At 30.5% G+C, this 15,210-nt stretch overlaps 2 long non-coding RNA genes across 2 annotated transcripts in view; both read left to right on the top strand.

Annotated features, from left to right (window-relative positions):
• Positions 1 to 15,210, top strand: part of LOC102654950 — a 34,391-nt gene that overhangs the window by 18,500 nt on the left and 681 nt on the right. The gene's annotated exons all lie outside the window — the stretch shown is intronic.
• On the top strand, positions 8,628 to 12,106 carry LOC102654929. The gene is made up of 3 exons (XR_003305976.1): positions 8,628 to 8,985; positions 9,296 to 10,397; positions 10,913 to 12,106. It is a non-coding gene; the product is annotated as an uncharacterized LOC102654929 (long non-coding RNA).

Here is a 15,210-nt window from a genome sequence, read left to right as displayed (position 1 = left end):
TATTCAGGCCGCCGATGTTCTTGATTAAATATTTACACGACGAGAAAAATTTCTCGACTTGCTTACCATTTCGTAATAGAGGACAATCGCGTAACAATCGCAAATAATGAGTACACATTTGTATATGCGCTCGCGAGCGCGAGGTCACGTATCCGCCAATACATGTAACTACGAATTTCTAATACTTACTTGTAATAATGCTTACTTATCTGCTCACTTATCTAGACGAAGCGCAAATATACAATTGGAACTTTCATTCCTATAAAATATACGCTTCCATGAGTTTAATAATTCTTAATGATCGTTAAATATATGAATATAGAAGAAATGCAACAAAAGTAATGCTTTTGGCTAATAGAAATATAATAGAATATATGTATTATTACAAGCTTCTATATATTCATGTATATATATTACTACATTAGCGAAGACATAATTTTTATTTCTGTAAAATAATTTATAAATTAATTAGATAATTAAAAAAAATGAAAGAGATCTACTTCCTTCTTAAGCGTTGTAATATATGAATTTCATTATGGATATTTCAGATATATCTTTGCACGCTTAAATTTTTCATAAATGCATAAATATCCATATAGATGTATTAATAATATTAATAAAATGACAATTGAATGGAATATTTCTTTTCAGGATAATTCAATTTAATTGAAATAAATTTTTATTCAAATAATTATCTATATAAAATTTTTATTTTGTTATGTATTTTTTTTTTTTCATTTTAAATAATTTTACTTAAAATAACAATGAACTTAAAAAGTAAATCATATAATTATTATAAAATATTTTTAAAATAAATTACTTGAAAATAAATTGAAAAATAAAAGTATATTCTGATAAATTATATTAATATAAATTTTTTATATTTTTCGCATTATTGAATTTCGCATTTTATCATTCAGTTGGATGTTTTTTTTACAATTTTGCGTCTATTAATAATTTCAACTATAGAAGTCGATAGAATTCGAGGAAGAGACGGTTTATATGTCTGCTGACGTGAATTTTGTAAAACGAATACGTTGATGCTATATCATTTCCGATTTGATATAACATAATCTTGTTATTAAAGAATTTATAATATTATTCAAACGAATAACAAAATATATTCAATAATTTCATTATTTATTTAAAATTGAATATGAAAGAATAAAATTTTAAAATGTCTAATATTTAATCCATTTTTTTAATTCATTAAACGGTCAATTTGATTTTCTATAATAAAATTAACTACATCTAATACTAGAAAAAAACGTATCGTTTTCTTTTTATATATACCTCATACAAATTACTTGATATAAAATAAATATCAATTGTAGCAAAAATAAAAAAGTTTTTAATTTAATACGATCGAAAGATATTAGAGAATAAAAGAGTGTAACAATTTTAATTTTTATATCTCATTTATCAAAAAACTATATTAAAATTGAAGAAGAAAAAAAGGAAAAATTTTTTTTTAAATTAAATTTTCTCAATCTCTGCCGGAGAATAAAAATAAGCTTTTTATATTTGACCCGATTTATCGTAGCACCCGTGTCATTATCGAAAAGATCATTATCGAGATTTGTGATCTGGATGAGAGAAATCCAGATATTCGAGATTACGACGGAGGGATGTACAAAAAGGATGTTATGTATTCAGAAAGGCAGCCAAGCCCGTAGGAAGTCTGGTACGTGACGACGATGTCAACTTGAGGCAAAGAAACGAGAAATGATAATAAAAAGCTAGAGTGAAATAGGAGGCGGTAAAGAGGGCGCATAAACGATCGTTTCGGACCTCTGGCTTCTCGAATATGCAATGCCTATTGTTATTACATTTGTAATCGACATATCTGGTTAACAAAGGTAACATTCTCCTTTATCGATGAATGATTTATCATTTTGAATTATATTATTTTTCTTGTTTTACAAATAAAATATTCGCAATAATGTCTCGATATTTGAAATTATAAAAAAATATTTCAGTTGTAAATTTTATTAAAATTTTACTCTATACGAGGACATTTAATATTTAGAAAGAAAGAAAAAATTTTGAAAAATGTGTGATCCATGGTACACAATACCACCAGTCCTAAAATATTCGATATATCGCTGTTCAAATATTTTTAAATACATGAGAAGATACGAAGGAAAATCGTGATAACAACGTAAAACGAACATAATCCATTAATTTTTTAACTTTATTATCACACGTAACGGATGAAAATGTTTAACCGATCGTAAAACCGTGTAGAAAGCAACACGACATCGTAATAAACGATCTACTTAACGATCCTTAATCGTAATTATAAAATATTCCCTGACAGAAAGGGACAAAATACAACGTTGTTGTTGATACACGGAGATGCGTGAACAATGTTTCTACACGCGGAATATAAATCAAACGCGAAGAATGTGTAAAAAGTTCGTATAGCTCGAGCGTCGAAAAGGAAGAAGCGAAAAAAGGGAGAAGAAAATGTAGCCGTGAATGCACCACGCCATACCGTCTCCTGCATATATAATTTCCATTGTCGTTACACGTGTTCGTGGCGTGGTTTACGCCTCGGGATCTCTCTCTTTTCCTCTCGTCTTCTTTGCTGCACGTTCAATAGAGGTAGGAGGAGGATGACGAACCGTTAAAAAATACCTAGAACTTGGACCTTGTGCTCCAGGATGGGTTTAATCAATGTGGAACGAAGCCCATGCGTCACTGTGATGCATCGTGTCGGAGAAAAGGATGTTTGACGTGGATAACGAAGAAAGATTTGTCGTGGAAAAATTCGAGGAACGATTTGAGGGTGAAAAAAGAATCGATGCTGCAGTTATTTTTAACACATCTTGGAAATAATTAGTCTGGAAAGAGAAGTAAAGATGAAGAGTTTTTATAGAAGAAAAATATATATAGATTAAAATAAAGTTATAATAGAATAAGGATTTAAAAATAAGTCAAAGTAAATATTGAACCGATACAGATTGTAAAGAAATAAAATTATATTATATAGTGTTATAAAATTATATTAAATCTATATCACGTAACGAATACTAATAAAAAATTTATTGTACTTTTGTGAATGCAATAGCATCCAAATACGATATGATATTTACGTTTCGTTTAATTTTTAAAATAACAAGATGGAAATTCGTTCAATTGACTCGAGCGAAGAAAGAAAATTTTCAAATGGTCGAGATCTCTCGTAAGATCAGCGCCTTATGCGGCTGACTGTACGTAAATTTGTATCAATTGCCGGTACAGCTGCTTCAATTTATTGTGGGATTAGAAACAATGAGTGGGGTCAAATGGTCCCTTCTTGTCATAATGTACCAACCCTCGTTGGCGTCTGTTATGACGTCACTCGCACGACCGAAATTATCAGCCGTCCATTTGCTTTTCGACCGCCTGCCCAATCATGATTTCTCTCGATTGAATCAAGAGAAAATTATTCTGTCCACTCGTACGCGAGCTCTCAAGTTTTTATTCGTTCGTTAATAGGGGACTCTAGGATTTTGCTCTGGGACACCCATTTCGATTAATTGTTTCTATATCAGATTAATATAAAAAAAATTAATATCTGCCCATAATGAGCATAAACCATAGTTCGATTAATTAAATTGATCTCAAAAACGATATTTTATCCAAAATTGATCAGATTTTTCGATAGTGAAGAATATTAAATCTTAAACTTTTTATATAGCAATATTTATAATTTATATTAGATCCATATCATAAATTTTTTTTTATTTTCAAAAATGTTTGAGATGACATTTTGTATCTTTTATTTATTCTTTTCCTTTTTTTTCTACAAAAAAATTTCAAATTTTTATTTTTCTACAGAATGTTAATATATATTTCTTTGAGAAAATTAATTCTAAAAGCAGAAGACAAATAGAAAAGTTGGTAAGAAAAAATATCAGTTCAATCTTATTAAATTATAGTCATAATTTAATTTTACGTTGGATGAAGCGAGACGAACATAGAATGACTTGGTGCGCCGCACCGTGGCGCGGAAATGTAACAAAGGTAAAGCTATCTCACTCTAGCTGTCTCCGTCTTACTTTACCTAATGCAAAATTCAATTATCATTATTATATTATCATTATTATATTATAAATTAATTTTCAACATAATCACAATTTATTTCATTGCAAAAAAAAATATTACTTATAAATGTAATTATTACAACTAATATATAATAAAAATATCAGATTATTTTAAATATTCAAAATATAATTGTGATTTGTTTCATTACAGAAAATATTAAAATGTAATTATAAGACGACACAAATGGATAAAAGATCTTAATTCGCGAATAAATATTGTACATTTTTATAAAAATTTAATTATAATATATATATATACGCTTACAGAGTAAAGAAATCAATAATAGTTGATATTAAAATCGCGCTATCGCGAGTCGAAAAGTCGCGGAACGAATTACATTTCAAAATGTGTTTTTATCAGGCCGATGGAAATCAAAAATGAAAATGGAAACATAATAACAATCATTAATCGATCATTAACGAAGTCATGAAGATATTCGTGTAAATTAATCGGTTTATAGAAATGAAAACAACTAACCAATCCCGACAATAATATCGTGGCTCTTACTTTTATTCATAATAAATTTCATGTAATCTTGGCAAATAAAAGAATTTCGGTATTGAGGTTTTCATTGCATCGATATTTCCTTTTATCAACGATGAATGGTTGTATTATTAAATGCATAAGAGAATCTTTGTCGTGTTTACGTGCTGTCAATGAATAAAGGAAATTACTTTAATTTGTAAGGAAAATATGTACAGTATCGTTCAAAAGTTTGATAATTATTAGATGAGAAATTGGATCAAATATTCGAATATTTTAATAATAATAATTATATTATGATATGTGTAATTATATTATGATAAATTGAAATTTTTATAATATATTTTAAATCGTAAATAATAGAAATTATTAAAATCAAAATTGGATTCTAAATATTATTTTTCTTTCTTTTTTTTCTTTTAATCTAACTTTTTCAATTTTAAAACGACTTTTAAGATGAGGTCAGATAAAATTGATCAATTTCCTATCCAGATTTCAGAATTTGATATAATAACGAACAGTCGAATCGATTTGTTCTCACGAATGTAAAAATTTGATAATAGTATTCATACTAGCGATTCCTAGGTCTGTGTACAGACATCATAGTGTGTACCGTTCGATAAGAGGAATTGACGCCAGCGAGGGATGATAACAACGATCAATTTTTTTCCACGATTCGGTTAAAAGTTATCGGTCAGGCTAACGCGTCTAACCCCTTTCTTTTATATCATCCCACATTGTGGGATTTATCATAAAAGTCTGTTTTCGTTTGATTGTTGTGGGAGCTATGTACGCTAGAATTACACGCGATTCTTTATTATTATATTTTTTATAATACAATGGCGCATGAGTAATAAATTCATAATATTATTTTCTTCGATTTCAATTTTTATCTCTTTTTTCTTTTTCTTTTTTTAAAGATAAAAAAAAAAGCTTTAAAACGAAGCACAAGTGAATAGTTTCGAATTGTGAAACGTAGTTGATACTTAACGTGTTCGAAAATGGAGATATTTTGAATATATCAAGATCATTTTTTTTTTTTTTCTTTTATCATTTCTATTTTATTTAGATTTTTTCTTACGACGATATTTTCTACGAAAGAATATAAAAAAATATAAAATAAAAAGATACTTTCCATATTCATTCATCTTATATATTCATTTATGTATATGTATATCTAATTTAATTAATTCTACTAATTAATATATTGCGTATAATTTCCTTTCTAGTTCTTTATATGTAGAATTAAAATGTAGATTTATATAACAGAAAAATACAACGAATATAAAATTTTTTCTCTATCTTTCTCTATTTAGATCGAAAATTGATCGGATAATAATTATAATTGTAAATTTTTCGAAATTCAGTATTTCTTAAAAATATCTTAATATAATTTTTTCTAAAGAATAAAAATATACATCGATCGATATACAAAAATAACAAAAATAGTTTTATTTAAAAATAAACAAATATGCTTTCATTTTTAAACCGCACACGTGCATTAGAATAATTCTTCAAAATTATTCAAATATTCTTTTCTTTCCAAAAAATTCTTTTATAAATAATGAAAATCCGATCACCAATAAACAATTAAAGAAAAAAAAAAACAATAAAGTAATTTTGACATTTCATTTTATCAAATCTTATATTATTTTATGCTATCGTTTTTCTTCTCTTTCGTCATTCCGTTCGAAGAAGTATCGAGTAAGATTATCCGTATCTTCCTTTTCTCGAGACACGAACGAGACACAAACATTTCACTTGGACGAAGGCTGATTGATCGATCGATCCGAGAAGATATATACAATAAATGGTATCATTTATTGAGCGCATATAATTATAAACCACGAGGATAGCCGGCATTATTTATACATATATGTACCACGTTATCAACGTTGGTTACGTTCGTGTTATTTAAATTAATTTCGCGATAACCTCGAAAAAACAAGGATAACCCTTTCGAGGATAAGATGGCCAACTCGGGAAAGGAAGAATTACAATGGCATCTTTTACGAATCGTCGGATGCAATCGTCGGATTGAACGAATATATACGAGGTACATTGCCAATTTTCTCGAGAATATAATTAATTAAGGAAAAAAATCGAAGAACTTGAACCAACGATGATTTCATTGTTCGACGAAAAAAACTAGCATACACAACATTGGAAACATAGGATTTAGTTTGAAATTGAGGTTGGACGTAATAGATATTACCGATTGAATAAAAAATAAAAAGGGGGCATTTCGTAGCGTTCCTCTGGTGTGTTTGAGACAACGCGATACTATCGACCACCAATGGATTCGTCCGAATAGATATACCGACGTACGAAATTCAGTTAAAGCCGGGGAAAATTGCGAGCGAGCCGTATGCGGCCCCTTCGAAATGCAAAGTTATTCCGCATACACATTCCCACAATTTCTTTCGTAAGGGGTTCAACGTCCTCTTGCCGCCCCGATTTAATTGGCATCGCCGATCGCCGCCGGAAGTTTGAATTTCAAATGCGTTTCTCGCTCAAGAATAACGCGGCCAACGAAAACGATTTGACGCGGTACCGTTAAACTTTTCCTTTTTTCATTAATTTCGAAAAATAGATTGATCCAGTATCGAAACACCCTTTGTCCTCTTCTCGTTTGTAAATACACTTTCTCATCGATTTTCACGTTTTACGCTACGCTCCGACTTTTATAATCCTCTTCTTATAATACTTCTGTAACACCTCTTCGTTCATATTACGTGTATATATATATTATATTCGTGGAACATTTTTGGAGAATCGATTTTTAAACGCGAAACGTATTGGTATACAAAAATATTGGTTCAGTCTTATTCATTAAGTTATAAACAATTTACGTAACGAGACACAAATAGAGTGAGATAGCTCTATCTCTGTCATACCATCATCTTGTAATAGAAATATAAATATCGATAATTGATAAATTTAATTTTCTTTTCTTTAATTTTAAATCTTTTTTTTTTTTTAAATTAAAACAGTGACGTGAATGATGACCGTACAAAAAATAAAAATATTTTTAATTTGAAAAATCAATTCGATTAATATAATCAGTATAATCATTCGTTGATTGATAATCGAAACGATGCAATGCAATTATTGAAATGCCAGCCAATTTTTTAATTGCGAATAGAAACTCGACATAGGTAGAAATGTCGAATCGTAAGAATCGTGGGAAAAAGGTCGATCGTAATGCAAACGAAACCACGGGGTCATCTTTTTCCTTGCAAACTTCCCACTTCGATCTCACGATCTTACATAGAAATTAATGAAACACTCGATCAAACGCGTCTTTCATTCTTTCGATAAATATATGTATGTAGTGTGTTAAATATCGTCAATTTAATATTCGATTTTAATAATAATAATAATATTTTATAAAGAAATCGTTTATACGTATTTCAGATCGGCACTTTATAATTTTCGATTAATAACACATTTTAAAATTTATCGTTTAGTTTTTCGCAACTTTAACTATTGATGTAACAATTTTTATTTAGTTCAAATGAAAATATATTTTGATATTTATATTTATTTTATATTTAATATAACATTTTAAACTTAATAACAATTTTTCATTTCTCAAATTTATAATTTCATATTAATGAAAATTATATATTGAATATTTTCGTGTATAATAAATAAAAAATTGTAATACAATTTAATCAATTGAGAACCGTTTTGATACATCGTAAATTGATCAAATTGATATATCATTACTTTAAATAATACGATCTCCTAATAAACTTGACTAAGAAAACAAATCAGAAAACAAACAGAAAAATAAAAAATTCCTTCAGTGTAAAATAACAATGTAAAATAAGAGCACAGATCATATACCAAACAAATTTAGCATTCTTTAAAGAAAATACACGCGCGTCTTCAAATAAATTAAAAAAAATAATGTACAGTTAAATATAATAATATAATAAAATAATATATATTAATAATTTCGTTAAATATAATTTTAAAATATAAATAATTTTAAATATAATTTTTATCGATATGTAAAATAATGCTCATAAATAATATCAGCATAAAACATTCGTGCTTTCTAACAAGAAAATGATCGAGAAAGGGACAAAGGTATAACATATAACCATGGGTTGGAAATTCAAATGTTGGATCCTTATCATTGACTCCCGGAGACATTGATTCGTGGCGCGCGAGTCTCTCTGTCGAGATGAGATTATCTTTCGTCAAACGGGAAATGTCACAATCTTTGCTCTAACTTGTGCTTACGCGCTCCGCGATTAAATTTAACGGAGTTTATAAACTCCTTCGTTATCTTGCCAATTTCGACTAACAAGACGAGATGTACGATCAAGAAGATCTTGGAACACGTTGACGGAATATGTATATCTTAAAATATTTTCTTAGAGAATAATATTTTGACAGGTAAATAAAAATTATAATTTTGGTATTTACGTATGATCTTTTTTTTTTACGTCCAATTCTCAATTATTTTCTAGACGCACAACAAGAAAAATACTCAAAAAATAAATGATCATTATCGATATACTTTATTTGCATTAATATTGCCAATTTCGATTAACAAGACGAGATGTACGATCGAGAAGATCTTGGAATATGTATATCTTAAAATATTTTCTTAGAGAATAATATTTTGACAGGTAAATAAAAATTATAATTTTGGTATTTACGTACGATTCTTTTTTTTTACGTCCAATTTTCAATTATTTTCTAGACGCACAGCAAGGAAAATACTCAAAAAATAAATGATCGTTATCGATATACTTTATTTGCATTAATATTTCTAACGTTAGTCCAACGATATAACACGAGCGAACAGAACGAATTTAACAAATCGAGAGACCTTATCGGGCAATGATAAGATACACGCAACAGAAATAAATGTTGAAAAATTTCCGTTTCGACTTGATGATGGATGAAACGAAAGCGATGGGTGCACAGTTGGACGGTGAATCGATCGCGAACAAGCTTGAAGCACGATCAGTGAGTGGGTCGATTTCGTCTAACTAACGTTCCCAAAGCTCCTCGGGACATCCGTTCTTATCGTCGATACCGTAACTAAAGCGGCAGAACGGGGCGCCATATTGGGAGACCGAGAGAACGCCTTCTACCCCTTTCCTCTGATAGCAGAACAAAGGAAATACGCATACATGGTAACGATAGTAAAGTGACTTTCAGTTGGGACCAAATTGACCGACTCCGTTGACGGATTAATTATCTTCTTTTAAAAATTACGTACAGATATATCGATCGTATATTTTCACGTCAAAATTTAAAATTTTTCAAGAAACGGAATCGATGGCTCGTTCCAATGGCTGAATCTATTTTACGCGAGGAGGCAAAATATTTATTGACAAATACCCATCGAGGATGATAAATGGCGCGAAAAGCGATCGAGGCATTCGATCGACGTTAAGCTAATATAACGAAGTAACGGTGAGCGCGAGTCGACGAACAAAGAAGAAGGCGAGCAAGACGTGAAATTGGGAACCACTGTCGAAGATAACCAATGGTCCAGAGTGGCGCACACGCGTGCTCATACACGCACGTATACATCCTTGCACGTGTACACGCGCACAGACGGCGCTTGTATGAGATCTGTGTAGTTCCAAGAAGCGTACAGTCGTCGGAAAAAGTGACGGGTTCTTCAATGTCTGGGACTGGGAACCGCGGGGGTGGGAGGGCGAGGAAGAGAAGTTGATGGAAATGTACGCATTACCAGTCGAGCATATTCATGAAAGTTTCTTGACATCGACGCCGTTGCAGGCGAATGACCAAACAGAACCCAGGAGGTCCTCGATTGTGCAAAGAAAAATGTACGTATTGTCCGCCTGATCGAGCATCGCGTCTTGAACTAACCTGAGTTGTGAGTTGGATACGTTTTGATTAGAAATGGCAACATGTATATTGATGCTTGGAAAATGGAATGCAGCGATATGAGAATTCTTCGAGCGTTTATATTTTATACAAAATATATAATAAACAAAATGAAATGTTTCGAAAATATCGATAGAAAATTGATATTTCTATTATTGATTATTTCGAAATATGATATTTTATATATATAAAGAAATAAATACATATATATAATAGATAATTTTTAAGCGACAGTTTCATTGAAATCAAATATTGCGTGATTTTTAATTTTTAGAATGAATTTTTTTTTTAATATACGATCTTTTGAAATATTTTATTATTTTATAATTAAATTTTTACGCATTATAATAATAGATGCTATATTATGAGAATCAATTATACAAAACTATCTACGTTTATCGTAAATAGTGTTATACATGATCCAAATATTTATTACTTTGCAATATCGTTACAGATCCAATTGAAAAAAGGAAACGATGATGAAAAAAAAAAGAAAATATTAAATAAATTCTCGAAATTTATGACGATTTTAAAAAATATCGTACAATAGAAAATAGAAAAGAGGTTGAAAAAATGAAAGATCGTGTTATACGCAATCTTGGGCCTTAATGGATAAGACGTCTCCGTGTTATCTAGGTTGTAACCCCTTATCTACTGCACACGGTTCGCTCTACGGGGCGATCGACTCTCGAAACACGGACAAACCGTGGTCGATGCCGCGACTCGACTGTTCGAATGGTTCTCCCTCTTTTTACTTTATTTCCGTATCCGTTAGCATGAAAGAAGGATATTCATGAATGTTTTTTTACCCAGGCCAGTCCGACATGAACGTAAAGGGATGGTGAGCGAAGAAACAACGGACCGTTTGTGCATTTTCTGGTGACGTTCACCAACCAACCGGTCGACGCGTCGTCTCGAAGGGCGTCACGTCACCTTTTATTCCCGTATATTTACCCTTTGATAAAGTTTGAATCTTTAGAGTTTGATCGTAGAAATAAAAAAAAAGAAAAAAAGGAAAGAAAAAGAAAAAATAAGCAATAAATGTTATAGAAAAATACGCATTTTAATTCGTAATAACGAATTAAAAATTGTTTGACGTAAATTATTTTCTTCTTTATTTTTTATCGTGTCTAATCATATCTTTATTCAAGAAAAATATTGAATCGCGCATCTTTTATATTATCTTTGTTTAATTAAAGATTCAAGACACAACATAAATGTAACATGTGAAAAGCAACTGTTGTTTTTAACAACAACATGCATCCCGATAAGTAATCCATTTTTAAATATAAAACTGCGTTGTTGAATCAACTTATCGAATCTTTATTTATTTAACAAATGAAAAATTGCTATTGCAATTTATAGCTTATCTTATATTTTTTTTTACTTAATAATTATTTTACAATTATTATTTCGTTTAGAGTTTTCATCGACATCGTGCATTCGTTCTTTGCATATCTGTTTACATTCTATAGTAAATATTTCCATAATAGTAATAATTTAGGTCTAAAATCTTTTCTCATTCAATAGGGAGACGACCTCTTCGTTCGAAATGTAATTCGATGATGTAACTCTTTTGATGTCATCATATTCGTGTAATTTTCGTCGTGTAATTCGTGTAATTCGTAATGAAAATAAATAAATACAATATAATTAAAATAATTTTCAATCGATAATAATAATATCGTGAATCTATATTTATTTATCTTATCTCACTCATATCTTTTTGTATTCTTTTGTCATTCTTTTTCATTCATATCGTTTATTCTCATTCGATCTTTTTTTCCTTGTCAAAACAATTTCTTTTTTTTTCTGACAGGGAATAAAAGTGTAGGCAAACTCTCATTCCGTCAATTATCGAAGTCGAACCATGTCGCGAAATTATCGCTTCGTTGATTAACAATCGCATACCGTTTCTATAACTGACAAAGACTATTTCTAAATTGGTACCGTTCAATATTCTATTCAGATAGATTGTTTATTTAGGTTTCTTTTGTTTCTTTTTTTTTTTAATTGATTTTTCAAAATTGCCCCACGAATTATGTATTAACACTCTCTATAAATTATATTAACATCCCTATATAAATAATTCGATTAAAATCGTACATCTATTTTTAAAATTTGATCAAGAAATAAACGTGAAGAAAGAAAGAAAGAAAGAAAGAATGTACTTGGTGAAATCACGCACATTCGCGTGCAAGTAAAAAATAAATGCGATAAAAGGCGCGAAATTTGATCGAAAAGGGTATAATCGTCGATTAAATAATCGTGATTAATTTCTTTACACAAATATGCCGGTTATCGTTACTTTTTTTCGTATAAAATTATCGATGCTCGTTCGGCAACAGTGTGAACACGATATCGTTGAATTTCTTCGGCATCGAATTCGCGTGTCGCACGTTGCACTTTCGCGTCATGTAGCCTGACATCTTCGCGTAAACAAGATTCGGTTTATGCAAACGGAAACCAACACTCAGCAGAAATGAAAGCGACAATCGATAAATCTTTTCCGTTTTGTATCCTTTGAAAATGCAAATGTTTCGCGGAAAGCATATTTTCATATTATTATTATAGCGTCCACGCTTTTATCATTTTATTTCCACGGTGAAAATTCGCTTCGATCGAATACAGAATCAGATTTAAAATATGATTTCAATTTGATCGTACAAATAATATAATGAAATTTATAAAATATATTTAATTACTTTTTCATTTATTTTATAAATATTAATGATTCAGATCAACGAACTTCTATCAATGAATATCAAAAAAGGACGGTAAAGCGACACTACAAATTTTTAAGGGGGTAAAAAAAACTTGAAAATAGAAAAAGTGAAGTCAAAATAAATTCTGAATTCTGCGCGAAGAATTGGAAAAAATTGGGCAACGCGTACGAAAGGTATATAAGGCAACGATTTCGAAATGATGACCACTGAACGGATTGCTCTCTCCTTCTTTGTTCGTCAATGACGGCCGCTCAGTCCACCACGTGGTGTTGGATCACGTGTGTGTATGCAACGTAATGTACGCGCGTGCACACCACGCACGTGATGCACGTTTCGTACTTACTTATACGTGCACGCAGGTATATATCGGTTGCGAACGCCTCGACCAGCAAAACGGATTCTCCTTTGTTCGCCAATGAACGTGCGACCACGTGACCACAGGGTCAGTCTGCCCTCTGGTCCACTTCATCTTAATTGCGTGGATAGGGAGGTTCTTAACCTTGCCACTGGAAATTGCTTTCTTCTCCTTTCCAAGCTTTTCTATCCGTACACGCCATATAAATGTTAATTTTACTAATTTCAATAACGATTAATTTTTTCACAGACTCGATTTGCACAATTTTCCTATCTTATTTGAAAAGAAACGCTCGTTTAATAATTTCTATTACGATCATATTTAATGGAACGTACGTAAAATAATTATTGTACATTATATGAATCGTTTAAATTTATTTTTCTCGTAGATAATGAAAGTGGGCGATATTTACGCAATAAGTGATTCACGGTTGTTTCCCCGTTTCTCGGATGGGTTTTTGCCCGAGAAGAGAATACCGACAAATCGTTATTCTGCTAAAATTACACGGACCACGGCGGGGTGTAACCGCAACGGGAGTTTAAGCTTGTATGTAGCAGGAACAACCGCGGCCAACGGATCGATTCTGGATGTAACTCGTTACGATTCGCCCGTAAATAACATCGTAACCAGGGAACGTGGATGTCTCGCTGTTCTTCTTCGCAACCGATTGAAATGTAATCGGACGAAAATAGCCATCTTTTTGATCGTAATGAAAAACCAGGAACTGGGAAACGTTTGACGGAATTTTTAAAATAATAACAGAGAATTTTTAGATTGAACGATAAATTTTTTATAATTAATAATGATATATTTTTATGATTATAGTTAATAATGATTATATTTAATGATTATAGTTAATAATGATTTTCTTTGCAGTGGACAAAAGATATAAAATAAGAGATTGTAATTTCTTTTACAAAATAAGTTTATTACAAATAATATCTTACATAAATTCGTGATTAGAGTACAATTTCTTCGCTTGTTGTCTTTTGAATCAAATTTTTTTAACAAGAATATATAATAATTCTACAATAATTAATTTAATCGTATCGAATGAAAATCGTGTAAAAAGGAATGGCCATGTGAAAATGATGGAATGTTAATTAACTAGACAACGAAGGACAAGTTATTATATTTCTTATTTTCCACACGAATGGCAAACAGCCACTTAGCAAAGCAGAGTCAATCGGAAAGAAAATTGGCAGATAGTTGGTAAAACACACGTCACCTTGAGAACAATACGGACGATGAGACCAGCGTTAAACGACAGCGTTATCGAGAGATAGGAGGATGCGAAGTGATCTTCGTTATAATCCGCTGTCCACGAGACAAGCGGCATTAATTAAGCACAGAACGCAATTACAATAAGTGTGCCATTGCGATGTTACAAGGCAGCCCGATGCGAGAGAATTGCAAAACACGTCGTTTCCTTTCCCTTATATTACGAATCTATGTTTTATTATGCAAAATTTTTAAGAAATTTTCAAAATAATTTTTCTTTAAGAAAGAAAGTTTGTTTTTTTCTTTTTTTTATGAAGAACGGGGAAACTATTGATTACGATTTCAATATTACTTCGATATGACAACTAAAATACCGTTCTCTTTAATTAATATGTTCTTATGTGTATTTAAGAAGTATAAGATTTGTAAGACTTGTAAGAAAAATTAATA

This window comes from Apis mellifera, linkage group LG13 (assembly GCF_003254395.2).
Source record: "Apis mellifera strain DH4 linkage group LG13, Amel_HAv3.1, whole genome shotgun sequence".
NCBI lineage: Eukaryota > Metazoa > Arthropoda > Insecta > Hymenoptera > Apidae > Apis > Apis mellifera.
The sequence above is the reverse complement of the archived record's forward strand: the minus strand, read 5'-3'. Positions and strand labels throughout refer to the sequence as shown.